The 26894-nt window shown below is 47.0% G+C and overlaps 1 long non-coding RNA gene across 2 annotated transcripts in view; it reads right to left on the reverse strand.

Annotated features, from left to right (window-relative positions):
• Positions 1 to 26894, reverse strand: part of LOC138302153 (uncharacterized) — a 45959-nt gene that overhangs the window by 11566 nt on the left and 7499 nt on the right. For both annotated transcript variants that reach the window (XR_011205309.1, XR_011205310.1), the window contains exons 2-3: positions 14651 to 14769; positions 9467 to 9651 (exon numbers count right to left, since the gene is read on the reverse strand). This is a non-coding gene — a long non-coding RNA (uncharacterized lncRNA). The remainder of the gene's footprint in view (positions 1 to 9466; positions 9652 to 14650; positions 14770 to 26894) is intronic.

Here is a 26894-nt window from a genome sequence, read left to right on the forward strand (position 1 = left end):
CTAATAAGAAAACAGAACTATATATTTCTTTCTCCAAGGAGAGCACATTTCTTAATATCGGACATGTCGCAGAGAAGCCTCATTTCCAACCTATTATAACAACTACTCCTCACCATTTCATCATGGAAAAAAACACATTATATAATGCCTAATGTCCCCTTAGGGATGAGACACATATTAGTAGGTATAGGCACCGATGCAGTGATAAAATCTGTCTTCATCAAAAATACTTCCCTTGCTGTGGATATCTCCAGTATAAAAATTATTACATCACCTCACTACTCCTTTTATTTGAAAATAGAAACAATTGTCAAGTTGGAAATAGTTTTTTGTCATGGCTAGTTCCATCAATGATACTAGAAACCAAGTCGGAACTTGCAATGGTTGCATGCTAGAATTCAATATCTCAGTTACTATCCACAAGGCTAGGCTTCTGTTTGTGGGATACTCGTATATAAGGACAGTTACTCTATTGAATGGCATATTCTCAAACATGGTAATTTGATGCATACTGTCTCTTATGTAGGAGCTTGCTAAGGGTAAAACTGGTTTAACCCTTTTGCTGCCAGGCCTTTTCCCCCTCCTGTGCCAAGCCTTTTTTTTGCTATTTGAGGCAGTTCGTGCTTCGGCCCTCATAACATTTTGTCCACATAAGCTACCTATGCCAAATTTACGTTCTTTTTTTTCTACATCCTAGGGATTCTAGAGGTACCCAGCGATTGTGGGTTCCCCTAGAGGAGACCAAGAAATTAGCCAAAATATAGCTAAAATTTAGTTTTTTTAAACAAAATGGGGAAAAAGGGCTGCAGAAGAAAGCTTGTGGTTTTTCCCTGAAAATGGCATCAACAAATGGTTTGTGGTGTTAAAATCACCATCTTCCCACCTTTCAGGAACAGGCAGACTTGAATCAGAAAAACATATTTTTCAACACAATTTTTACTGTGGCATCCCCCATTTTTACAATTTTTTGTGCTTTCAGCCTCCTTCCAGTTAGTGACAGAAATGGGTGTGTAGACAAAATTCTAATTTCAGCAAGGGGTCATTTGTGTAGATCCTTCAAGGTTTTCCTACAGAAAGTAACAGCTAAACAATAACATATTGCAAATTGAGGTGAAAAAAAGAGCCATTTCTTCCCAGGTTTTCTTCTATAATTTTTTCCAGCTATGGCATATTTTTGAAAGCAATATACTGTTACGTCTGCTGGACTCTTCTGGTTGCGGGGATATATAAGGCTTGTAGGTTCATTAAGAACCCTAAGAACCCAGAGCCAATAAAGGAGCTGCACCATGCAATAGGTTTTACCGGTATACAGCAATTCATTTGGTGAATATAAAGAGTGAACAAGATAAGGTGTTGAGAAGCAGTGTTTTTTTGCACATCTCTGAATTCCGGTGTCTCCATACTAGCATGTGAATTACAGAGCATTTCTCAAATAGACGTCTTTTTTACACAGTGTCTTACATTTGGAAGGAAAAAACGTAGAGAAAGACAAGAAGCATAAACACTTGTTCTTCTATTCTGTGTTCCCCTGAGTCTCCTGATAAAAATTGTACCTCACTTGCGTGGGTAGGCCTAATGCCTGCGACAGCAAACGCAACATGGACACATCACATTTTTACATTTAAATCTGATTTATTTTTTGGAAAGTGCAGAGCTGTGGATTTTTGCCTCTAGCTCAGCCGACACCTAGGGAAACCTACTAAAACTGTGCATTTTTGAAAACTAGACACCTAGGGGAATCCAGGATGGGGTGAGTTGTGGGGCTTTCACCAGGTTCTATTACCAAGAATCATTTGCAAACTACAAAATTTGGCAAAATAAAACTTTTTCCTCACATTTCGGTGATAGAAAGTTCTGGAATCTGAGAGAAGCCAGACATTTCCTTCCACTCAGCATTCCCCTAAGTCTCCCAATAAAACTGGTACCTCACTTGCGTGGGTAGGCCTAGTGCCTGCGACAAGAAATGCCCCAAAACACTATGTGGCCATATTAAAATTATCAATTAGAAAACTACCTGTTTTTGCAAGGGGTGGACCTGCGTTTTTGGTCCTGTGCTCAGCAGCCATCTAGGGAAACCTACCAAACCTAGACATTTCTGAAAACTAGACACCTGAGGGAGTCCAAGGTGGTGTGACTTGCATGGATCCCCCCAGTGTTTCCTTACCCAGAATCCTCAGCAAACCTCCAATTTAGCTAAAAAATCATATTTTCCCCACATTTGTGTGTGGGATCACCGAACCGACATAAATTTCCTACCATCTAACGTTCCCCTCAGTCTCCGGATAAAAATGATACCTCACTTGTGTAGGTGGGCCATGTGCCTGTGACAGGGAAGAGCCAAAAACACGTCAAAATTGAGGGGGAACCAAAGCGGGTCCAAAAGGGCAGTTTGAAAAAAGCGTTTTTAGGCTGACAAGTGGGGCAGAATATTTATCGGTATAGATGGAACAATGCTGGGTGGTAGGAATTTAGAAGATTCCTTCAGATTCCGGAAGGTTCCATCACAAAAATGTGGGGAAAATTAGTGATTTCAAGCAAAGTTTGAGGTTTGCAGGGCATTGTGGGTAGGAAAATGGTGCAGGATTCATGTGAAGCACACCACCCTGGACTCACCCAGATGTTTAGTTTTCAGATGTGTCTAGGTCTTGTAGATGTTTTTATATGGCAATGTCCCAAAGTCCAAAAAGTGCAGCCATCGCCATTCCAAGTGGAACGATTTTGAGAGTTAGAAAAACTCTCATGGCCCAAATATAAAACCAAATCCCCATATTTTCAAATGTCCTCTTGCTTGCCGTTAGGATAAGATCTGTTAGTGTGCGGGGAGGAAAGCTGAAAGACTGTTCTCCCCTGCAGTTGAGGTGGGGACATAACCATGCCCATTCTGGTTGTTAGCCATCACCCCACTATTTTTTTATTTTTTATTCCCTAGCATCTAGTAGGCTTTCTGCCCCCCCCCCCGGATGTGAATCGGGGTTAAATGGCCCATCTGTCCACCGTTGGGAAGAACAACTTTGTCCCCATTTATTTGGGGTAGGGTTATGCCACACCCGACCCTCTTTTTAAAAAAACAAAAATCTTCCTGGGCCTCTGGTGGGCTTTCTGCCCCCCCTTGGGGGCAGAAGGGCCTTATAAAAATAGACCTATATGCCCCCAAAGGGGGAGAAATGGCCAACAGTAATGTGCCCCCATGGGGAGCAACCCTTGCTCAAGGGGCTGTCCCCCCAAACAAAACACACACACACCAATCCCTGGTGCCTAAGTGGTTTCTGCCCCCCTGGGGGCAGATCAGCCTACTAGAAATAGGCTGATCTGCCCCCAAGGGAGGCAGAAACAGCCTAAAATAAATTTGCCCCCCAGGGGAGCAACCCTTGCCTAAGGGGTCACTCCCCATCTGTAAAAGAAAATACAAAAAACCTGGTGCCTAGTGGTTTCTCCCCCCCTTGGGGAGGGGCCTTTGCCCACGGGGCTGCTCCCCTTATTCATAAATAATCAAAAAAACCTCCCTGGTGTCTTGTGGGCATTTCTGCAGCCCTATCGCTTTACGATCGGGCTGCAGGAATGCTCAAAGAGACATGAAAGGAAATACCTTTTCTTTCCTTTCATGTCGCTCTGTCTGCCCCCACCCCCGATCCTCTTCTGATCGCGCTGGGAGCTCAGCTTCCAGCGCGATGGGGCCGGCCTCTGATGAGGTCAGCATGCGATCGCGTGCTGAGGTCATCAGGCATCACTGGAGAGGGGAGGGTTGGTCAGGGTAAGCGATGCACCTTCCATTCCTGCCCTGGGGGAAAGCCATGGGGGGAGCACTAGTGCGCCCCCTGTGGGCGAGCCTGGTGCAGGACGTAACAGTTACGTCCTCTGCACCCAAGCGGTGCTGCCGAGGATGTAACCGTTACATCCAAGGCACCGAAGGGGTTAAGAAAATAGTCCAAATATTGACACAAAGGTTCTAAAATGGATCCACAACCTGACACAATAGATCTACCAGGAGGTTTATTCAATCTGTTGATGCAGATATGCTAATTAGAAATTATTAATAAATGCTTGTATGTTATGATTTACAAAAGTTCTTAGAGAAATTAATCGTAGAGAAAAATGAATGTGCATGTTTTGAAAATGTGCCCAAGGGGGAGGTCAGCCACTTATACGAACTTGTACTAAAATAACAAAAAATGTGTGAAATAATGAAAATGAATAATAATAATATAGTAATATGTCATATTGAGGTGTATAACCTATGGTTTGCATTAATTTGTAGAATTAACTTAGCCGAAGTTGTGGCCTAGTTTTTCCAGGCCTCATACAGAAGCTGAATTTCTAGCGCACTGCACAGAAGCTGGTGCATTAACTGTCCCTGAACTGCATATGTTAATAAAATCTGCTTCGCTAGAATTTTCTGCAATGTACCAACGAACAAGAGATGAAGGACTAGGAAATGTAACAAGTTTGATGTGAGACAGACTCAATGTACTTTCCCAGGCCTCGAACAATAGAAGCTCTGACTGGAGAAGAAGATGCAACATTTTTGATACCTGATGAGCCGGATGATGAGGGAATGGATGGAGAAATATTAGAACTCATAGATTTGTAAAATTAATATTATAGGTTAGAGTCATATCTGCTGATTGACTGACCAATTAGGAATTAGGGGGATGGACTGAAAAACTCTAATAAAAAGTCATCACATGGGGCTAAAACTTCAGATGCAAGGTTAGATGCGAGATGCGAGGGGTGAAATGCTCATGCCAGAAGACGCGGTTCGAGATTCTGTCATTGGACTCATGCTCTTGAGAGCCTGATGCATTGCTGATCGATTGATGACCTGTAAGACGAAGACTGACTTTGTTGCTGACCTATTTCGTGGATAGGTAACTATGACAATTTGACTGATTAACTTTTATGCCTTCCTTTCTAGGTACCAACTGCGCTGTTTTATAGTTTTTCTCTTAGCTAGATGTTTTCCAAATTCACGTTTTCTAAATTGTTTTTGCATGAAGTCCCACATGCTAAATGCTAATATGGGTTAGGTAAGGGTCCTTTGGGTGACGTTGACACGGACAATTGATTGACGGACTGATTGCTGAACTCTGCTATTAATGCCGTCATATTCATCTTTGTTGGCTTATACTGAAGCATTTGAGCATAGGTTTTCTCAAGTTCTAATTAGATTATGTTAATGGTGGTCATTAATGAACTAATTCTGAGTTGATTGAATAGTTTGATCTAACATGATGACTTAGTATTGTAACTAATAGGGAAATAAAATTTATAAAACGTATAATTGAGTTGTGGTTATTCATGAAATGTTGATTTATTGTCTCATGCTTAATGATTCTCTTAGTGGTTGTTGATTGATTACATTGATAATTGATGTTCATCGATTACTACATAGCTAGAATACTCCATGTGAACCAAAAGGTTCATCGGCTTATACGCATCCCCTTGTAAGTTTACTTACTAAGGACCAGGCACGCTTTCAGTTTTTGGTAGCAGCTTGATGGTTAGTTTCCTTGGAGAACTAGTTATGTGGTGACAATGGTTATGGTGGTAGTTTAAGGTAGGGTTCGTTGTTCATTTTTATGAGGTTTGAATTTTGTTTTTCTGAAATGGCAACTGTAGCAAAGATGATGTCCCCTTAAGCCCAGAAATGACTTTCCCAGATACTGGATCCTGCTAGTAAAGATGGGTGTGTTCTCGGCATCTTTGTGATAGTGTGAAAGTGGTAGGTTGCGCTTGCAAAGGCTTATGCAAATCGCAGGTGAATTATGATGTATGTGAGGAAAGTAGGGAGTTTGCGTACACCAGTTGAGGTTTAGTAGGAATGGCCATACTCCGCAGTATGAGAGTAGGGAAGTCGGCAAACTTCATATGTGTGTGGTGTTTTGTGCTCAAAAATTGTCTGTGTGGTTGTTGGTGATGTACGGACCCTGCGTGGTCTAAGACTCCGGGGTATATTGACAAGTGCAGGAGACACTTGGTTATATGTTGTAATCTGTCTGGTTTAGTAGGTTGATCGGGCGTGGTCGGTGTGTGAGTTAAGTGAGTAAGAGACATTTTCAACTGAGATTTGGTGAGGCCTATGTGCACCAGGACAGACCCATTGATCGGTTGAGAGTGAAATTTGCGGGTCAAATTTTGATTGCGAATGTGTGAAACTGAGAAAGAAGAATAACTGCATGAGCGAAAGGGCCATCAGTTAAAATCCGTAAGGTCTATGAAGCGATTGTGTACCTTCCCTATAGTAAACCAGCAGGTTTGTTTTGGTTATTGGTTTTTGGTTAGAGCTCGCAATAATTTTGCATTAGTTTTGTGTGAGTCGACGATTAGGTGGACAAGCCGCAAGACTTTGTCAGCCGCAGTGTGTGAGTGTGACATCAGAGTGAGCCGCGCTGGGATAGGTTGGTTAGTGAGAAGAGTCATAAGCGAATTGGCAGTCGTCCGTAAGAGACAATTGGTTGAGCCAGCGGGTGAAAGGAATCTTGGGAGTAAAAGCCATTTCCTTATTTGAATCGAAATAAATACAACAGAGAAAATGAAGTTTTTCAAAGTGTTCAGAAGTGCCATGAAGAGTGATTCTTATATTAAGGAGACAGTAGGGGAGCCTGCCCCACCGGAAAATTCTCTGGCATTTATTGTGATGGAGGAGCAAGGTGTTGCGCCATGTCTTTGGTGAAAGCAGTTGTGCAAATTAACAGAGATACAGGTAGCTTTAGCGTTGCCAGAGCATGGTACGTTTAATTTGAGAATTTTGGATCAGTTGCGAATGACATTATATGAGACGAAGCCACTTCCAAGACCAGCACAGTTTGAGGCATTCGCAGTTTGAGAACTCGTAGCCAGACAGCAGCAAGAGATGAAGTTCCAAAGGAGAATAAGGAAGGTAGAAAAGTCCTTGGCAGAAGCAAGGTGGGATTGGGAACAGAAAAAGTGGAGAATGACAACGTCACAGGGTGTTAGGTTGTTTCCTGCTATTGCAGAGGAAGATGAGTCAGATGAAAAAGAGGATGATGACAAGAGTGAAAAGAGATCAAGAGATAAGAAGAAGAAAAAGACTTATGTAGACAAAAAAAGATTCAGATGTTGAGGATCTTATTACACAGATATTGAGGGATCGACCTCCGCCATATGCAGCGCATAATGGGTGTCCAAGTACTAGTTCCGTTCCGACTGCTCCAGCACAAGTGACAGGAACAGTGGGAACAGTGCAGACAGATAATGAGCAGATACTAGGGGTAGTGCAGAGTACTCCTAATGCAGTGACTACTTCAGTGGTCCAAGCGCAAATGCATCCACTCTTGATACAGAGAATTTATTCAGATGTAACAGTTCTTGAGACAACCTCAACCTTAGTAATGCCAACGGAGCAAGTGGTTCCGGGGCCAATATTAGTTCAGACTGATCCGACTCCAATGTTGTTGACCTTTGAAGGATCTAGACCATTAATGGATCTTAGTCCACTTGTTGTGCTTCCAGATGCGGTAAATGGCCCGAGTGCAAGTCAGAGTCTGAAGCTTTTGACACCGCAGACTCCAGGTGCAGCGGTACAGCAGGTACCATTGCCGAGTGTGAGTAACATCTCTTTACAGGGATTGACAGCACAGCAATTGAATGAGTGGTTGGATAGTTTGAATACTCCTCTAAACACTTCCAAGGGTGAAGAGCAGATAAACCGTGTAAGGCTGGCTACAGAAATAACCAAGCTAGTTGAAGAGATGATGGAAGTGAATAGGTTAGAATCCTATAAAGAAGAAGAGCTGAGGTATTTGTGTCCGAGGATTACGAGAGAAGTGGGCAAGATACACCAGAAATTGGCAGACCTGTCAGATAAGCATGAAATAGAAATTGGGAAAACAAAGCATTTGAAACGAAGCTACAGGTTAGACTTCAAAGCAAAGGATTTTGAGTATATGAGGTCAGCAGGAATGAAGGCGCACCTTAAAGAATTATTGCAGAGTGCTCAGATTTCAGGAGCATTAGAAAAGTGGAAAGGAAGATGGGCAAAGAAGAAGGATAAGCGGAAATGAGATTCACAAGAAGGGTCTGAAGGTGCTCAGAAAGAACAGGATCCGGTAAAAAAATGTACCGATGAGGGAAATTCCAGGAGGGCAGTTTGTTCATGTTCCATGGCACAAAAGTAATATTCTGTCGTTCACAAATGATTATCCAAAACTGAGAGAGAAACCAGTTGAGTGGTACCAGCAGACAGATAGATTTGTGAAGCTTTCTAAATGTTTGTGGGAAGACCTGAATACCTTGTTGGAAATAGTGGTTCCAACGGATTTGTGGGTTGAATGTAAGAGAGGAGTGGATTGGCCGACGAGTGAACCGGAAAAGGGTAGAGTTACAGGTGTACCATTATCTGAAGTGATGAAACATTATTATAAGGTGATTGAGTTCCTGAAGACGAGAATCTCAGCTAAGAATATTGACTGGCAGAGGATTGATAGGACAGTACAGGAGGCAAAAGAGTCAATACATACCTATTATGAGAGATTGTTGAAAGCGTTCAAGGAGTACAGTGGTAAAGAAGCAATTGAGCTGAAAGACATGTTGCACTTGGTGTTCAGGTTTGGTGAAGGATTGAGACCTGAAATAGGGTAGATGATTAAAAGTCATTTGATTTGCTAGCAAACGAAGTCGATTGATGAGGTGTTGCAGTATACAAAATACCGTAGTGATGAGATTGAGTTGAAGCAAAAAAAGCTGAAGGAGAAGGCGATGGTGATGCAAATTAAGGAAGCTCAGACAGGAGTGCAGGGAGCTTTAGTGCAACAGATACAGCAGCAGCATGAAGCTGTCATGTTCGAACCCCAGATGAGAGGTAGGGGTCGTGGAGTCAACATGACTCGTGGTCCATATTTGAGTACTGTAGTGGTTCAAAATGATGTGCAAGGGATGAAAAAAAATGTACCTTGTCATCTGTGCGGAAACGTGGGACATTGGAAGCGGGAGAGTCCGTTAATGGTGCGGGATGGTGTTGTTCAGCAAGGTGGTGATGTCAATACATTTCAAACTGTGAAAGTCCCTAAAATGAAAGGACTTAATCCGAATTTACAGAACCAAGTGCAGAATTTTCAACCTATACAGCAGGTGTAAATGCCACGTGCGCAAGTGACACAATTACAACCAATGCCACAGAAGGTTCCTATGGTACCTAGACAGCAAATGCAGATACCTCAAGTCCCGATGGAACAGCAACAGATGATGCTTACTCCACAGGTCACAGGTCTGAGACAAGATAGAAGTAATGACACAGTGCACCAATTCCCATTACATAGTGAGAATGAAATAAACGATGAATGGATGAGTATTAGTTCGGATGAAGAGCCATGTATGCTTGCAGCATCCTTAGAGGTAGATCAGAGAGGACCTTTTGTGAAGGGAAAGGTGATGGGTCACAGAGTCTCATTCTTAGTGGACCTAGGAGCTACACACTCTACAGTGAGAAGTGCAGAAGTTCAAAACTTACCTCTTTCAGGTAGGACAGTTCAGGTTGTGGGAGTATAAAACAGACAGTTGACAAATCTGATCACAGATCCAGTACAGGTTGAGATTGGCAACTTCCAGGGACTGCATAAGTTTGTAGTCTGTGACTCAAGTCCAGTCCAGGAATAGAGGTTCAGACAAATAGCGATGATGAGGAAGAACAGGCACCTGAAATTGAGACTGAAAGCGTTAACAAAGAGTACCTATTGATTGCGTTTTTCCCAATGTTTACTGTGAAAGAATTGCATGCAGACTTGCAGGGAACAGTACAAGAGAATGTGTGGGATCTGACAGGTAAAGAAGTGGGTTTAATCAAGGGAGTGGAACCGATTAAGATTACTTTGAAGCCAAATGTAGTGTTTCCGCAGCTTCCACAGTATAACATGGCACAGGATGTTCTGATGAAGGTGGAACAAAAAATTGGAGACTTTCTAAAACAAGGGGTTTTAAAAGAAGTGTTGAGCAGTCCATGTAATTCACTGATAATGGGCTTAAAGAAGCCATGTGGGAAAGTGCGCATTGTGCAGGACTTGCGAAAAGTGAACAACATGGTGGTCAAGTGTTGTCCTGTAGTGCCGAACCCAGCAGTGATACTGTTTCAGATTCCTTGCGATGCTGAGTGGTTCACAGTGGTTGATTTGTCACAAGCTTTCTTTTCTGTGCCTCTTCATGAGGATAGTCAGTTTCTTTTTAGTTTCAAATTCCTAGACAGAGTCGACAGCTGGTGCAGGCTTCCACAAGGGTATACGGAGTTACCGTCTCTGTTCAATCAGATATTGAAAAAGAATCTGGAGTCATTGGAGTTACCGTACCAATCGACTCTAGTGCAGTACATTGATGATTTGCTAATTGCGTCTAGGACAAGGGCTGAGTGTAATTATGACTCGATTGCCCTGTTGAATCGTTTGGGAAAATGTGGACATAAAGCCCCTCATTATGAACATGGTGGTCTGGACCGCCATGCTGGCGGTGGTGGTAATTACCGCCACCGGCATGGAGGTCCAGACCGCCATATTATGATGCAGCCTAAACCCCACGGCAGAAAACACCGCCACCGCCAGTGGTAAGCCTGGCGGTGGCAGTGTTTTCATATCCGCCAGCCTTTTCCTGCAGTTTACACCACCAGGGAAAGACTGGGGAATGGGTGTCTTGGGGTGATAGGATAGGGATGCACTTGACATGGGCAGTGGAGGCCCCCCTGTGCAGTGCCCCGTCACGCAGGTCACTGCCCGATTTAAAAGCAATGATCTGCACGACGGGTGCTCCTGCACCTGCTGCACAGCGGCATGAGCCGTCGGCAATGTCCCGGCCCTGCATTCTGCTGGGCCGGCACGCAGAAACACTGTTTCCGCCCGCCAGCCCAGCAGAATGTATATTATATGGCCGGTGGGGTCTCCAGGGGGCTGGCGGTCTATGAAAAGACCACCAGCATGAACACAGCAGGGTTTCCCGGCGTGTTCATAATGACCCCCAAAGTGTCACCTTTGAAATTGCAGTACTGTCAGTGAAATCTTTGGGACACCAGATTGGGAATGGGGTCAAAGAGAATCTCCAGAGAGAGGATTACAATGATACTGCAGAGAAGTCCTCCGACTTCACAGAGAGATGTCAGAATGTTTCTGGAAATGGTAGGTTATTGTCATCAGTGGATTCCAAATTTTGCTGAGATTGCCATACCATTGCAGCAGCTTACAAACAAGGATGGTACAGATCCCATAACTTTAGATGAAGATCAGATGAAAGCATTTACTGAGTTGAGAGAGAGTTTGTGTAGAGCTCCAGTGTTGGGAATGCCTGACTACAAGACGCCATTCACATTGTTTTGTCATGAACATGATGCTTGTTCTTTGTCTGTTTGGACACAGGTCCATGGAGGTGCTTATCGCCCAGTAGCCTATTTTTCAGCTACCTTGGACCCAGTAGTAGCAGCTTTACCAGGCTCTTTGAGTGCGGTTGTCGCAGTTGGTCAAAACCTTTCACAATGTGAGGGAGTAGTAATGGGATACCCTTTAACGGTAATGGTTCCTCACTCTGTTGAGATTTTACTGACAAGGACGATAACACAATACTTGACTGGTGCAAGATTGACAAGGTTTGAGACAAGCATACAAGGTGCTCCAAATGTAACATTTAAAAGATGTACAGTGTTGAACCCGGCAACATTACTTCTGAGTGATACTGTTGAAATTGAAAAAGAGGAGACATTGAGCATGATTGTCTTGAGGTAACTGAACTGTGTACAAAACCAAGGACTAATATCAAAGATACTCGATTGGAAGAAAATGATCAAATTGTCTTTGTTGATGGCTCATGTCTCAGAGATGGTACAGGGACACTGAGAGCAGGATATGCTGTATGCACAATCACAGGTACATTAGAAGCTTCCTGGCTTTGAGGTGTGTATTCTGCACAAGTAGCGGTGGCTCTTATTAGAGCATGCCATGTTTCTGCAAGACTGAGAGTCACAATCTATACTGACTGCCATTATGGTTTTGGATTTATTCATGATTTTGGTCAATTGGGGTCGCAAAGAGGTTTCCTGACCTCTACCGGTACACCAGTAAGAAATGGCGACCAGATGAAGGAGTTGTTGTATGCGATAGAGTTACCTGAAGAAATTGCAGTGGTAAAATGCAGTGCACATCAAAAGGTACAGGTTTACATCTCACTGGGAAATGGATATACAGATCAAGTCGCATGGTTTTGCGCATTGAACTGTATATCGTTCAAAGATAAGTGGGAACTGATGTCAGAAGAAGACAACACATGTACAAGTTTTGAATTAAAAGTGATCGTTACTCTGGAAGAGTTAAAAACATCGCAAAGTAATGTTGACAAGGAAATAAAGGGGGTCATTCTGACCCCGGCGGTCTCAGACCGCCGGGGCCAGGGTCGGCGGGAGCACCGCCGACAGACCGGCGGTGCCCCGCAGGGCATTCTGACCGCGGCGGTTCGGCCGCGGTCAGACAAGGAAAACCGGCGGTCTCCCGCCGGTTTTCCGCTGCCCTACAGAATCCTCCATGGCTGCGGAGCGCGCTCCGCAGCCATGGGGATTCTGACACCCCCTCCCGCCATCCTGTTCCTGGCGGGTCTCCCGCCAGTAACAGGATGGCGGTAGGGGGTGCCGCGGGGCCCCTGGGGGCCCCTGGGGGCCCCTGCAGTGCCCATGCCCATGGCATGGGCACTGCAGGGGCCCGCGTAAGAGGGCCCCACAAAGTATTTCAGTGTCTGCTATGCAGACACTGAAATACGCGACGGGTGCCACTGCACCCGTCGCACCTTCCCACTACGCCGGCTCAATTCTGAGCCGGCGTCCTCGTGGGAAGGTTGATTTGCCCTGGGCTGGCGGGCGGCCTTTTGGCGGCCGCCCGCCAGCCCAGGGCAAATCCCAAAATACCCTCAGCGGTCTTTAGACCGCGGAGCGGTATTTTGGTGGGGGAACTTCGGCGGGCGGCCTCCGCCGCCCACCGATGTTAGAATCACCCCCAAAATGTCTTTGGGACAAATTAAAATGTGTTCAACGTCCTGATTAAATTTGGGTTTCTGAGGAGGGTTAGATGGTCCTGCCAAATAGTTTATTGTCCCAAATGGCCAGATATTACCAAGGACAGGCACATATTGGGAGGGATGCCATAGTTAGATTGTTCATAATTGACTAGTTTAACCCTAAGTTCAGGCAGGCAGCAGAGACAGTATGTCATCGCTGTATAATTTGTCAGCAACTAAATGTGGGAAAAGGCACAGTGGTGAATTTGAGCCACATTGGAAGAGCAGGAGATCCATCCAGCAGAATGCAATAGGATTTCATTGAGATGCCTGCGTGTGGAGGTTTGAAGTATGTGTTGGTGATTGTATGTGTTTTTAGTCACTAGATTGAAGCATACCCTACAAGAAGGAATAACAGTCTCACAGTAGCAAAGTTGTTACTTAGGGAGTTGATTCCACGTTTCGGGTTTCCAATCTCTTTAGAATCAGATGGGGGAACTCACTTCAATAATGAGGTGATTAAACTCTTATGTGCAGGACTAAACATCGAGCAAAAGTTGCATTGTATTTATCGCCCTGAAGCATCAGGACTGGTGGAACAGATGAATGGTACCTTGAAATCAAGAATTGCAAAGATGTGTGCAGCTACGAATCTGAAATGGCCAGATGCATTGCCTTTGGTGTTGATGTCAATGAGAAACACACCTGACAGGAAGACAGGGCTGTCGCCCCATTAAATCCTTATGGGCAGAGCAATGAGATTACCAGCAGTTCCAGCCAATACACTTGTAAACATTACAGATGATATGGTGTTGGACTACTGCAAGGGTCTGGCTGCCGTGGTTCGCTCTTTCTCTCAGCAGGTGGAGGCCACCACCCTGCCACCCATCCACGATCCAGGGCACAACCTGAGAGCCGGTGACTGGGTCGTTGTCAGAAAGCATGTTTGCAAGACCTGTTAGGGAACGCGTTGGAGGGGTCCTTATCAGGTGGTGTTAACAACTATGACAGCTGTGAAGTGTGCAGGACTTCCAAACTGGATACACACGAGCCATACAAAGAGAGTGGTATGTCCACCGGATCATGAAGAAGCGTTGTTGAAAGCACCAATAACAGCAAAACAGGTCACCGCACCTGAGCCAGGAAAGGAGCCAATAGAACCTGAAGTTGGACCAGAGCTTGTGGAAGATGGTTCTATTACCCCTGTTAGAGATGAAAGTGAAGAATTACAGAAGGGTGTGCAAGAACCAATCTCGACGGATACAGCAGGAGAGCCTAGCTCAGCAGAAGTTCTCCCAGAAGCAGACAGTGCTGAAAAGCAGACAGAGCAAGCACCAGACCAAGAGGGTGAAAGAGTTGAGACGGATCAAAGTCAAAGTGATCCGACTCCTCCTGAGCCCATTGCAGGTCCATCAAGAGAAAACACCATAGAGAAGGAGAAGGAGAATAGTCCAATCTTGAGAACAATATTAACAGAAGGAACAGGAAAAGGAGATAATTGGCCTGAATTGCAGATAGGGAAGAAAAAGGAACTGGTCATAAATGAAACAATACAGGAAGAAGTGGATACTACGAGAAAAGAAGAATTGAGTGAAGGAGAATTAAGTGATGATCGAAGGTTGAAAAGAAAGAGAATAGCAAGGTGACGTTACGCAGGTCCTGAATGGGCGTATGCACTTACCAATGAATGGCAAAACAAATTTATGTCTTTTTGTTTTGATAGAGAAGTTCCGAGCCAGTACTTCGATGTAACCTGAAGGTGATCAAGGAAGCTGAATTGTTGAACTAATCTGAAAAATCCTAAAAAAAAAGACTGTTGAAAATAAACTGGAAGAGACATTTAAAACCTGATTTGACACACAACTGGATGTGACAAGCTGCTAATCGATTTCGACAAAGGAAAAGGGTTCCTGGATGTGAAACTGAACTGTGCCAGAAAAATTTGTGATTTTTTTTTTTTTTTTTACTGAACTTTATATAAGAGTTACTTCTCCTTTCTGATTCTTTACAGATCATGGCTGAGCTAAATAATCATGACAGAATTGCTAGGCGCTGTAGATACATGAGTGTTGGATTGGCAGTTATGTGTGGAATCCTGTTTATAATAATGATTGTGGGAATGTCTGTTCATGATATGAAAAGACCTACTTTTACTTCTGCTCCTGAAACTACTACACTAACAGCTTTAGAGAGGTTTAAGCTAGATGAGAGATACTTGCATGATTATACTAATGCACAAGGAGAGCTTTCGTCTAACGTTTTCTATCGCTTGTTGAGTGAGTATGTTGAGACAATGGATGCAAGGAATTGTTTTGTGTGTGCACAAATTCCTTTGTCAGTAGAAGAAGGGGTTACGTACCATAGTCTTCCGCTAACATATGGAATAAGCTGTAGCTTGCTACTAACAAGATTCTGTAACCAAGAGTATACACAGTATTTTTACTCTAACTATGACATGGTGTTTTTGTTTGTTCCTATTATTCGATATCTGAGTAGAGTAGCTAAAGAGCATGATATAGTACTAGTTAGAGGATTCTTTGAGCCAACACTAACATTTGGAACCGCATATGTCAAGTATGTAAGCATAACCTTACATGCTTGCTTACACCTCTAGAAAAGAGCTTCATAGGGCATACTGATGATAGGAGAAAAGCATTAAAAGAGAAATTAGAAAAGGGTTTAGAGAAAAGGACATCAGTGGCCCGGGTGGTGGCCAAAGGATGGATGCAACATCCCAGGAGGTGATATCTGAGGTCCTGGGAGCATACCACCATACCCAGGGCAGGATGGACCAGATCCTTGCCACCTTGGAGCAGAATCAGAGGCTGCAGATAGAACACCACCAGGAGGCCATGGGGCAATGGAAACAGCTCAGTGCCACCATTGCAGAGGTGCTGCAGCACCAGTACCACAGCCAGTCTGAGACCTCCACCCACCTGGATGCCCCTACCACTAGTGAGGACACTGCCCTGCCATCTACATCTGCAGCAGCCACTGGGCTGGTGGCACTGCCAGAGGACACATAGGAAACCAGCACCTCCACCCCTGCAGCCCAGCTCCAGCCATGCAAACGTGCCTTCAGACCCAGACATGCCACTGAAACACCAGCCAAGACCAAGACCATCGCTAGGAAATGACTGTGCCCTGAACTGTCTCCCTTGTGTGCCACTGTGCTCCCTTGTTGACTTGCCACTGCCATCACACCATCTACCAGTGGCCACATGGAACAAAACCCAGTGCTACCAACAGCTGAGCATATGTACCTGAGTATGGATATGCACCATGTACCCCCTCCCTATCACTGTCCCACAAAATATGTATATTTTGTCACTTAATAAATACACATATGCACTCAAATCGTATGTCCCTTGTCAATATGAGATATCAATTGTGAGTGTGTATGCATTAGCCAGTCAATTTCATAATCATATCTTTATTGCAGGAGGGGATCCAACACACTGTAGTGTCTGAAGTATGTCACACTGTACCTAATACTGGGTTACCTAGGCACATGCCAGTTCAGTCATCAGTTACCAGTGTCAATAACTATAGACACAACATTACCAATCACATGAGTCAGACTGAAACTATGCAGTGAAGACATCAGCATCATTGAACAGTACCTTAGAGTCACTGGAAGTATAGGCAGATCAGCTGGTCCCTGGAGTTGATATCTTCTCCCTCTTCTCCCTCACCATCACTCTCATCCCCTCTCTGAGGTTGCTGGGTTGGTTGGACAACACCCTCCTCTTCCAGAAGGGAGACAGCTTTCCTCACAGCCACTTTGTGCAGCATGCAGCAGGCCACCACTATCTTACACACCTGGTCAGGGACACAGCACCCAACGAAATCTAGCCTTCAGGAGACCTATAGTGCGCTCAATCACCCTCCTAGTACGTCCATGAGCCTCATTGTAATTCCTCTCTTCATCTGTTCCCGGATTCCTCACAGGTGTCAGGAGCCATTGCATGTTGGGGTAGCCAGAATCACCTGCAAAAGTGGGCGAAACAGGACCTTAAGAAACTGACTTTACATGCACATTGGTTGGCTGTCAGCTATGTACAGATCCAGTGTCATACACACTCACCTATGAGCCATCCTCTGTCTCACTGTAGTTGTTCCATCAAGTGTGGTGCACTGCTGTTTCTCAGGACAAAGGAATCATGGACTGAGCCTGGGATTGACATGTGAAATTTATTGGTTATCAGTACACACCAATTGTATATTCATGGAGTGATAGTTCTTCCAATTCCTGTACACCTGTTCATTCACTCTTGGGGGTATGAGAGCTATGTGTGTTCCATCAATGGCACCAATTACATGTGGGATGTTAGCAAAGGCATAAAATCCAGATTTTCTGGCAGGAAGTTCAGCCCTTTGGGGAAACTGGACATATGTTTGCAGATGATGGACAAATGCATTCAAGAATTTTGACAGGATGAGGCTGAACATTGGCTTTGAGACCCCTGCACCCATGCCCACTGTCACCTGAAATGGGCCTGTAGCCAAACAATGGAGTACAGATAGCAGTTGCACAGTTGTAGGGATGGCATGCTGATTCCGATTAGCCAGTTTCATTACAGGATCCATTAATGCACAGAGGTCATGGACAGTTGCTCTATTGAGTCTGTAGGTGACAATGATGTGACGTTCCTCCATAGTTTCCAAATCAACCAGAGGTCTGTAAACAGATGGGGCCCTCCCTCGTCACATGGGTCTGTACCTGTGGGGGAGAAAGAAACAAATTTTGAGTGTCATCATACACCTGCATCACATGATGTCACTGTATCTTTGTAAGTGTGACACGTAGGTAACACACACAGACGCAAAGTATGAAGTACACCATCAGGCATATGTGTGCTGAGTTAACTCTGTAATAATGGCATCCCAGTGTGGACACAATTCCAAAGATGGGTACATGTGAGGATCCTAGACTCATGTCAACAAGCAACTAAGGTCGGAGATTTGGAGGCCCCGGATGAGGCCCCTGGCCAGGCTATGGCGGTGGTAGCAAAATGGCAGCCTCCTGCCATCCAGGTATGAGGGAGTGGAAGTGACTTCATTCTGCTGGCGTGAGTCATAATGGCGGAAGGCGGTGTTCACCGCCGTGCACCTGATCATTGGATTACATGGTTGTCAATGGTGAACCTGGGCCAATCATGATTGCCGCCGGTGGTGACGGAGCACACTGCCACGGTACCTACACCATTCGGTCAGACCCTTGACAATTCACTCCTGATTCCTGTGCAGGGTAGTACTCCACTGCGTGTGCTGCTGTGTCCTGACTCTGGTCCCTGAGATGGCACCGGTCAGAGGAGAACGGGCCCCGGCCTTCACCACAGAGGAACTTGAGAAGCTGATGGACGGGGTCCTACGTCTGTATGCCAAGTTGTATGGACGACCAGAGGAGCAGGTGAGTTGACGTCTGTCATCCTTAGATGTGTGTGATTGTGGCGGATGCCTGTATGCATGTGGGTTCGATGTGTGACTGCCCAGCCGTAGACTGTCTGGCATGTACTGTATGTGAGGTGATAACATGGCTTTCAACAAAGGCCGCTCCATAGGGAACAACATGTAATCTGTATTCGGAGCACAAATAATGATGTCTGTTTCTTTGCTCTGTGTGTCCCATGCAGGTCAGCGCCTATCAAAAGAGAGGCCTGTGGCAAGACATCGCCAAGAAAGTGCGGACCCTGGGGGTCTACAACCAGCGGAGCACCCACTGCAGGAAGTGGTGGGAGGACCTGAGGCGCTGGGCCCGGAACACCGGAGAGGCCCAGCTGGGAAAAAGCCTACCAACGAGGAAGGGGTGCCCATCGGACCCTGACTCCCCTAATGGCCCGCATTCTGGCAGTAGCCTATCCGGATTTGGATGGGCACTTGAAGGCAGCACAGCAGCCACAAGGGGGTGAGTACCAACACTGTTGTGATACTGCTTTGATGTATGTATGTTGGTGCTGTGGCATGTATGCATTCTAGTGCCAGGCACTTGGACAAGTGTGTTCCTACAGTCCTGCCCCCTCAAAGTCCCTGGAATGGCATGAGAGCTAGTTGGGCAGTCTCCATAGGCCCATGGGAGGGGCCCTTTCTGTCATCTGGCATGCTTTGTGGCCTCATGGACTTGTAAGTGCATTGGCTGTGCATGGTCTCTCATGGGTGTACTCCACACAGTGTATAAGGTCTATGTTTTCTGTGGGTAATGTGGTGTATTCTGTGGTACTGGCCACTAGTCAGGGGCACAGTCATGACGTATGTTGTAGGTGCTGGGAGAAGGTGTGTGATCTGGGGCAAAATCTCCACAGAGCAGCTCCTCTCAACACTGAACCAAAACCCACCAACCATCACCACCGACACCAACAACGCAGCCCGCGGCCTCACACAATGGATCACCAACTGTGCCGAAAACCTTGCTCCACTTAAAAGCCACCCAAGCGGGACCAGCATCAGGAAACCCCCGTGGTTCACGGACGCCCTCAAAGAATCCAAGAAATCCTGCCGTACCCTCGAAAAAACCTGCCGCAGAGAACGCACCACAGAAAACATGTCAGCCCTCAAGACCGCCACCCGTGAACACCACCAGCTGATCCGCTCCACCAAAAGAGCATCATTCAAAGAGAGACTAGACAACAACACCCACAACAGCAAAGAACTCTTCAACATCGTCAAAGAGCTCTCCAACCCCAGCGCCTGCTCCAACGTCATCCCGCCCTCACAAGAACTCTGCAACTCCCTCGCTACTTTCTTCCATCGAAAGATTGCAGACCTACACGACAGCTTTGGACCCCAGACCCCGACGCCCACCACTGAACCAACAGCCCCCACCACTACCCTCAACGCCTGGTCCCCCATCAGCTCCGAAGAGACCAGAATCACCATGAACACCATCCACTCCGGCTCCCCCCCGGACCCGTGCCCCCACCACATCTTCAACAAAGCCGACTCCATCATCGCCCCCGGAGCATCATCAACAGCTCGCTCTCTTATGCCACCTTCCCCGAGAGCTGGAAACACGCGGAAGTCAGTGCCCTCCTGAAAAAAACCACGGCTGACCCCAACGAACTGAAGAACTTCCGCCCCATCTCTCTTCTCCCCTTCCCGGCCAAGGTCATCGAGAAGACCGTCAACAAGCAGCTGACCAACTTTCTTGAAGCCAACAATTTGCTCGACCCTTCCCAATCTGGTTTTTGAGCCAACCACAGCACGGAAACCGCCCTCATCGCAGTCACCGACGACATCAGAACTCTGATGGACAACGGAGAAGCAACCGCCCTCATCCTCCTGGACCTCTCGGCTGCCTTCGACACCATGTGCCACCGCACCCTAATAACCCGCCTCCGCTCCACTGGAATCCTAGGACAGGCGCTTGACTGGATCATCTCGTTCCTCTCTGACAGAACCCAAAGGGTCTTCCTCCCTCCCTTCCGCTCAGAACCCACCGAGATCATCTGCGGCATACCCCAAGGCTCATCGCTCAGCCCAACCCTCTTCAATATCTACATGAGCCACCTCGCCGACATCGCTCGCAAACACAACATCATCTCCTACGCCGACGACACCCAGCTGATACTGTCCCTCAACAAACACCCTACCACCGCCAAAATCAACCTACAGGAAGGAATGAAAGACGTAGCGGAATGGATGAAGCTCAGCCGCCTGAAGCTGAACTCAGACAAGACGGAGGTCCTCATCCTCGGACATTCCCCGTCCGCCTGGGACGACTCCTGGTGGCCCACGGCTCTGGGCACCGCACCAACCCCCTCAGACCATGCACGCAACCTCGGATTCATCCTGGACCCCCTCCTCACCATGACCAAGCAAGTCAACGCCGTCTCGTCATCATGCTTCCACACCCTTTGCATGCTCTGAAAAATCTTCCGATGGATCCCCGCCGAAACCAGAAAGACAGTTACCCATGCCCTCATCACAAGCCGTCTGGACTACGGAAACACCCTTTACGCAGGGACCACCGCAAATCTACAGAAACGTCTTCAACGCATACAGAACGCCTCCGCACACCTCATCCTCGATATACCGCGCCACAGCCACATATCCGCCCACCTGAAACACCTACACTGGCTCCCCGTCAACAAGAGGATCACCTTCAGGCTCCTCACCCACGCACACAAAGCTCTCCACAACATGGGCCACAAAAAATACCTCAACAGCCGCCTCTCATTCTACACGCCCACCCGTCAGCTTTGCTCAGCCAGCCTCGCCCTCGCCACCGTCCCTCGTATCCGCAGAACCACCGCAGGAGGTAAATCCTTCTCCTACCTGGCAGCCAAAGCATTTAACTCCCTCCCCGCACACCTAAGAACTACCCAGGACCATCTTGCCTTCAGGAAGCGCCTCAAGACTTGGCTTTTTGAGCAGCAGTAACCCCCCCCCCTCCCTAGCGCATTGAGACCCTCTCAGGTGAGTAGCGCGCTCTATGAATGCTTTGATTGATTGATTGATTGATGGAAGTGTGTGTGGGCCTGAGATGTACATATATCCAGTTTTTGACAAATTCCTCCCTTGTTTTGTCTCTCCACCCCTGTGCTCTTGTGTCCTTTATGTACATCAGCATCATCAGGTGAGGGAGCAGTGGCACCAGCGAGTGGGGATGCAGCAGCCCACGGTTCCAAGGAGGCAGAGTCGAGTGACGCCAAGGGGTCCAGTGGGTTGGAGGGTGAGGGGAGTACCACGGGGGAGGCAACTACCACTGGAGGCAGTGACTCTGATACCTCCTCCGACGGGAGCTCCCTGGTGGTGGCGGACCCTACTGGGCACACCCATTCTATGCCAACTTCCGCCACCCCCATGCCATCACCGCCCTCCCAGTTGATCCCCACCTATTTGCCCGTGCCCGCTCACCCAGGAGTGTGGGAGGTTCCTTTGCCCCAGGCACCTCATCTCCTGCCCCAGTCAGCCCTGATGCCCTCACGGAGGAAGCTATTGACCTCCTGAGAACCATCTCTGTAGGGCAGACAACCATCGTGAATGCCATTCAGGGGCTAGCATCCCAGATGCAGCAATGCAATGTACCTGGAAGGCATTCACAGTGCTATGTCTGGCCAACAGAGATCTTTTCAGGCTCTGCCCTCCTCTTTGATGGCAGCCAGTGTCCCTGGTCTTTCCGTCCCCCCTTCCACCACCTCTACCCCTTCCAGCACCCCACTCCCTACACCCATCCCAAGCACACGTACAGACAGACATGCACACACTTCTACACACAGGAAGCACACAGACAAATGCAAGCACCACACTTCCCACCACAGGCAGGCACACAACCAGCATACCAAACACACCCAACAATATCCACTTCCCCCACTATGTCATCCTCCCCCTGCCACTCTGTCTGTCACCTCACCATGCACACCCACACACACTGCACCCTCAGTCACTGCTGCTGCCCCCATTCATGCAGTCACCACAACATCTGACATCCAGACATGCACCCCAGACACCACTCCTGCACTCACCGCAACTACATTGACAGACACTTGCAGCACGGTCTCCAGACCTACAGACACCCAGACAACATCCATGTACACGCCCCTCCTCCCAAAACACTCAAACATTTGCAGACATCCACACCACACACATCCACCACATATCAGCATACTTTACACTCACCTGCATCCATGTCCGGGACATCTAAACCTGATACAAACACTCCCTCTACCTCCACTCCCGGACCTGCCTTCAATTCCCCTCCAACTGCCCCTAAGAAGCTTTTCCTCTCCCGTATTGACCTGGTCTAACCCACTGGCTCACCCGTCCCGTCCCTAAACGTGCCCATCTCCTTGTCCCGTCCACTCCTTCCACGTCCAAGCCCACCCCAGTCCGCCCTTCCCATTCGAGTCCTATGGCATTGAGCAATATTTTGCAAAATAAGGCATTTTTTTTATGTTATGTCTTAGCTGCAACACTTCCAAATTGTTGTTGTGCAGCAGGTAAAGTTGGCAGCCCCCTTTGCTAGTATAGAGTTACTGCGTACCATTCCCACCCTGCTAACTTTTGACTGGGACTACCAAACTGGACCACAAGAGGTATTAAATTAATTAAAGCATTAAATGTGACCTGATGCCCAAGTTGAAATTAATGTTACTATTAATGGTGGGAAGCTTTTAGAAAGTTGCCCCTCTGTGCTCTGCTTGTCCAGTTGCCTCACAAAGGTATACAGACTCAGACAGGTTTCTGACTGCCTGAGGAGATGTGTGAATGACTCCCAGGTTTGGGAACAAATGGCAGTTCCACAGCAGCAAGGTGCCCCTCCTCTACCCGGATGACCACTCAGGTGGTTAGCCCAGAGTCGAGCTGCAAAGGGGAAGCTGCATTTTATGGGCTGTCTAGCCCAACACCCCAAAGCAGGATGCCTTTTGTTCCTGTAGATAGCATGGAGATAGGGCCAGAAAGGGGATACTCACCCCCAACCCGGTTTTACCTCTAGGTTGGGCAACCTTATTTCTCATGAATGAAGGGTCGGCCATCTTGTAAGAGGCAAGAATGTGGCATTCTGGAATAGCCAAATACCACACATCACAGGATCTTCATCAGTAGGTAGGAGAGGACCCTGTTGCACATGGGCTAGTGATAGCATGGTCTGGGATAAATATGGTACCCCTAGCATGTTGGCCCTGAGTAATTGATTAACTTGAAAGGAGAAACCCACTCACGGGACGCGTACAAAGAGAGGCTGCGATGCTGGAGCAATCACACTTGCTGCATTTTAGGCTAGAAGAGTTTTGACCCTGTGCAGCATGCCTGGATTGGGGAAAAGTTGATTCCCTGTCCAAAGCAGACTCTAAGTGTCAGTTGGCTGCCCGCCCACCCCCAGAATGGCACTGGGGGCAATAAAGATGGAAGAACCCAAGTCACATCTCTGGTAGTGACCACAGACATTTGGCCACTAATGGACGCCGGGTACCTGCAAGAACAATTTGGAGATCATCACAAGATGCACCCATGTCTGCTGGATTCATGAGTGTTGGTTGTGACCGGATACATCACTGAAGGTGGACACCGGCCTCCACCAAAGATTTGCACCATGACCGCTGTGTTGCAAAAGTGCAAGGTCTGCATCTGCAGCCCTTGGAACCCTACAAAGAGGACTTCGTGGGACCCCGAGATCTGTGGACAGAGTCACCCCCACACATCTGTGGATCAAGGACTCAACCAGACTTCAACCCCTTTGCACAGCATCAGGAGAATCCTTGAACATCTTTAAGGCTGCATCCCTCAGTATCAGGACCACTCCATTGTCGTCTGTGGCAGTAATCGTGTAAAGTTTGGATTTCATTTGAAAAAAGCTCTGTGGCTAGGTAACCTTCCAAAGTGTCCATTCTGGCCCCTAGACCTCTGTCCTGTCAGACTTGGTTGCCCAACTCGGGTTGGAGTTGACAAACTAACTTTTTCAAACTTTTCAAAAGTTTCCAAACGTTTTTGTTGGACAGTGCCTCTTGTTTCCAAACGTTTTTGTTGGACAGTGCCACTTTGCAGTGAGTTAAAAGTCATTTATTGCTTTTAAAATCTGTATCTCCAGAACCCTCCAGTGGATTTTAATGGTTAAGTTCTCTAAAAAAATCATAAAAATCAGCTCTATCTTAAAATTAGTGTCTTGTTTTTTTTTGTGTCACGGTACTTCCATTTCAGTGTTTGGTGCTCTACACATTGTTCCTTTCCTAAGCCTTACTGCTCGCAGCCAATGCTACCAACGGCTGACTGGACCGAGACAGTATTTGAGAGTATATTCCACAATAAGGCTTATCATAGAGTACACCCAAATCCTTACAAGTGCCCATTGGGATATCTGGTCGAGCTGGACAGGGACAAAGCCCGGATCAGGCTAGCCAAGACGTCTGCCTCATCAGCAAGCTTACTGTGTTCATTTAGCTTACTGTCATCTAGGTGCTGGTAAAACTCTGTAAAACAGACAGTAAGCATGAGCTCTTTCATGATTAAATTGTATAAACCAAGTTAATCAATAACTTACTACCCCTCACCCAGTCATTTAGTGACTTACTGGAGTTATCAACTGAGGATTGGTTGGGTAGCTTCTGGCTGTCCCTCAATCTTTGGCGATACTTTGCGGGGACAGCCCAAATTTATCAAGTAAGATGGCTTTCACAGGGGCATACTTGGTTTGGTCTCCAACCTCTAATGTTAGAAGTGTGTCCCTCCCTCCCCACAATAGGCTTGTGTTTCCATACACCACCACTGCCCCAACAAGCTTCCCTCCAGTGCTCCTCAGGAACCTTATGAACCCTCAGTGCAACTTCAGATGCAGAAAACAACTTATCAATGTCATCTTCCACCACATAACCAGGCACCAAGTCCTTGGGTGTACAAACTCTTTTGTCTCCATCAGGTACTACAAGTATGCAGCCCCCATTGCTGGACTCTGATTGCCTTGTGCCCAGTTTCAACCCTTTCAGGCTGCTCTCGTGAACCAACCTTACCAAGGCAAGTTTCTCCTCCATCTTACATTTTCGCCATCTGCAGCCTGAATTCTCTCTCCTCCCATCTCTCTGCCAGTTCCTCTGGGCAGAGTATGCGGGATGACACATTGCTCCCTGCCCTTGCATGAAGCTCCAATTCTGGGGGTCATTTCTTCCCTCCCTGCTACAGGTGGTTCCTCTGTAAGGACCTCCTCAGGGGCATCCATCGCTTCACCTTCTCCTGGGGTCACAACCAAAAGCAGCACAGGCTGCGTCCCAGACCCTCAGGACCTTTTACAATTCCACTTTCCTGGAGGCACTCTTGGTAGAAAGCAAGAAGTGTCTACTAGGATATCTGGTCGCATTGGACCTGGACAAAAACAAAAGAGTTCAGCTCACCTTCGATGGAGCTCAGGCCAACTACAGGACCCATTCAGGCACAGCTGAGCAACAGTGCCTTAATCCTTGTCACAGGGCAAGATGTGTTGTTGATCCCCACACTATTGGGGTGTTGCGCTGGAATTCTCCATGCCACTGTGAAGATGCAGCAGGTCCAAGTGCGATGCTCTGGATCCGGGTAAGGCAGTTCAGAATGCATCGGGTCCGAGTTTGATGTGCTGGTCTGGTCCCTGCAGTGGCAGTGCTGTATCAATCCCAATCTTACACAAGGCGGTGAGGCGGTTCTGATCAGCGCATCGCAGCGATGCACAGATTCTGGCAATTGTGGCACCTTACACTCACTTCCAGGGCCCCTGGACTGGTAGGCACCACTTGACAGAGCAAGACTTACAGCAAGTAGAGTCCAGGTGCTATTTGTAGATGTAAGGGAAGTGTTTGATGTCCCTTAGACTTCAGAACAGGAGGCACGCCAACAAGCCCTTGGAGTCACTTAGGTTCTTGGATGGAGAGATGCAGGTCCAGTCCTTCTCACTCTTAGGCAAGAGGGCAGCAGGCAGCAGGTCAGCTCAGCAAAGCAGGAGTTCAACAGAGTAGCAGCTCATCACAGTGGCAGCCCTTGGAGCAGCAAAACAGTCCTTCCTGGCAGAGTATTCACAGGTCTAGAAGTGTACTACGTTGGTGGTGACAGAGGTCCAGTACTCATACTCAGTTGTGCCATTAAAGTGGAGGAGACTTCAAAGAAGGGTCTTTGAAGTGCACTGAGGCTGTCCTTTCCTGCCTTGACTCCAGACTCGTTACAGGGGGCTATGCAGCTCTTTGTGGTGGCAGGACACTGCCCTTTCAGGTGTAAGTATCAGCCCCTCCCATCCATCCTGCCCAGGATAGCCCATCAAGATTGTGATGACTTATCAGTCACACTTACGCTCCATTGGTGTGTGGCTATCTAGAAGGAATGCCCAAGCTGGTTGTCACCCCACCCCAGACGTGTATTGGAGACAAGCAGTTGACATCAGATGGCTAAAGTAAGAAAAAGCCACCTTTCTGAAAGTGGCATTTTCAGAACAGCATTTTAAAATCCAATTTCATCATACATTGTGATTTTAA

Source organism: Pleurodeles waltl, chromosome 6, assembly GCF_031143425.1.
Source record: "Pleurodeles waltl isolate 20211129_DDA chromosome 6, aPleWal1.hap1.20221129, whole genome shotgun sequence".
NCBI classification, from domain to species: domain Eukaryota; kingdom Metazoa; phylum Chordata; class Amphibia; order Caudata; family Salamandridae; genus Pleurodeles; species Pleurodeles waltl.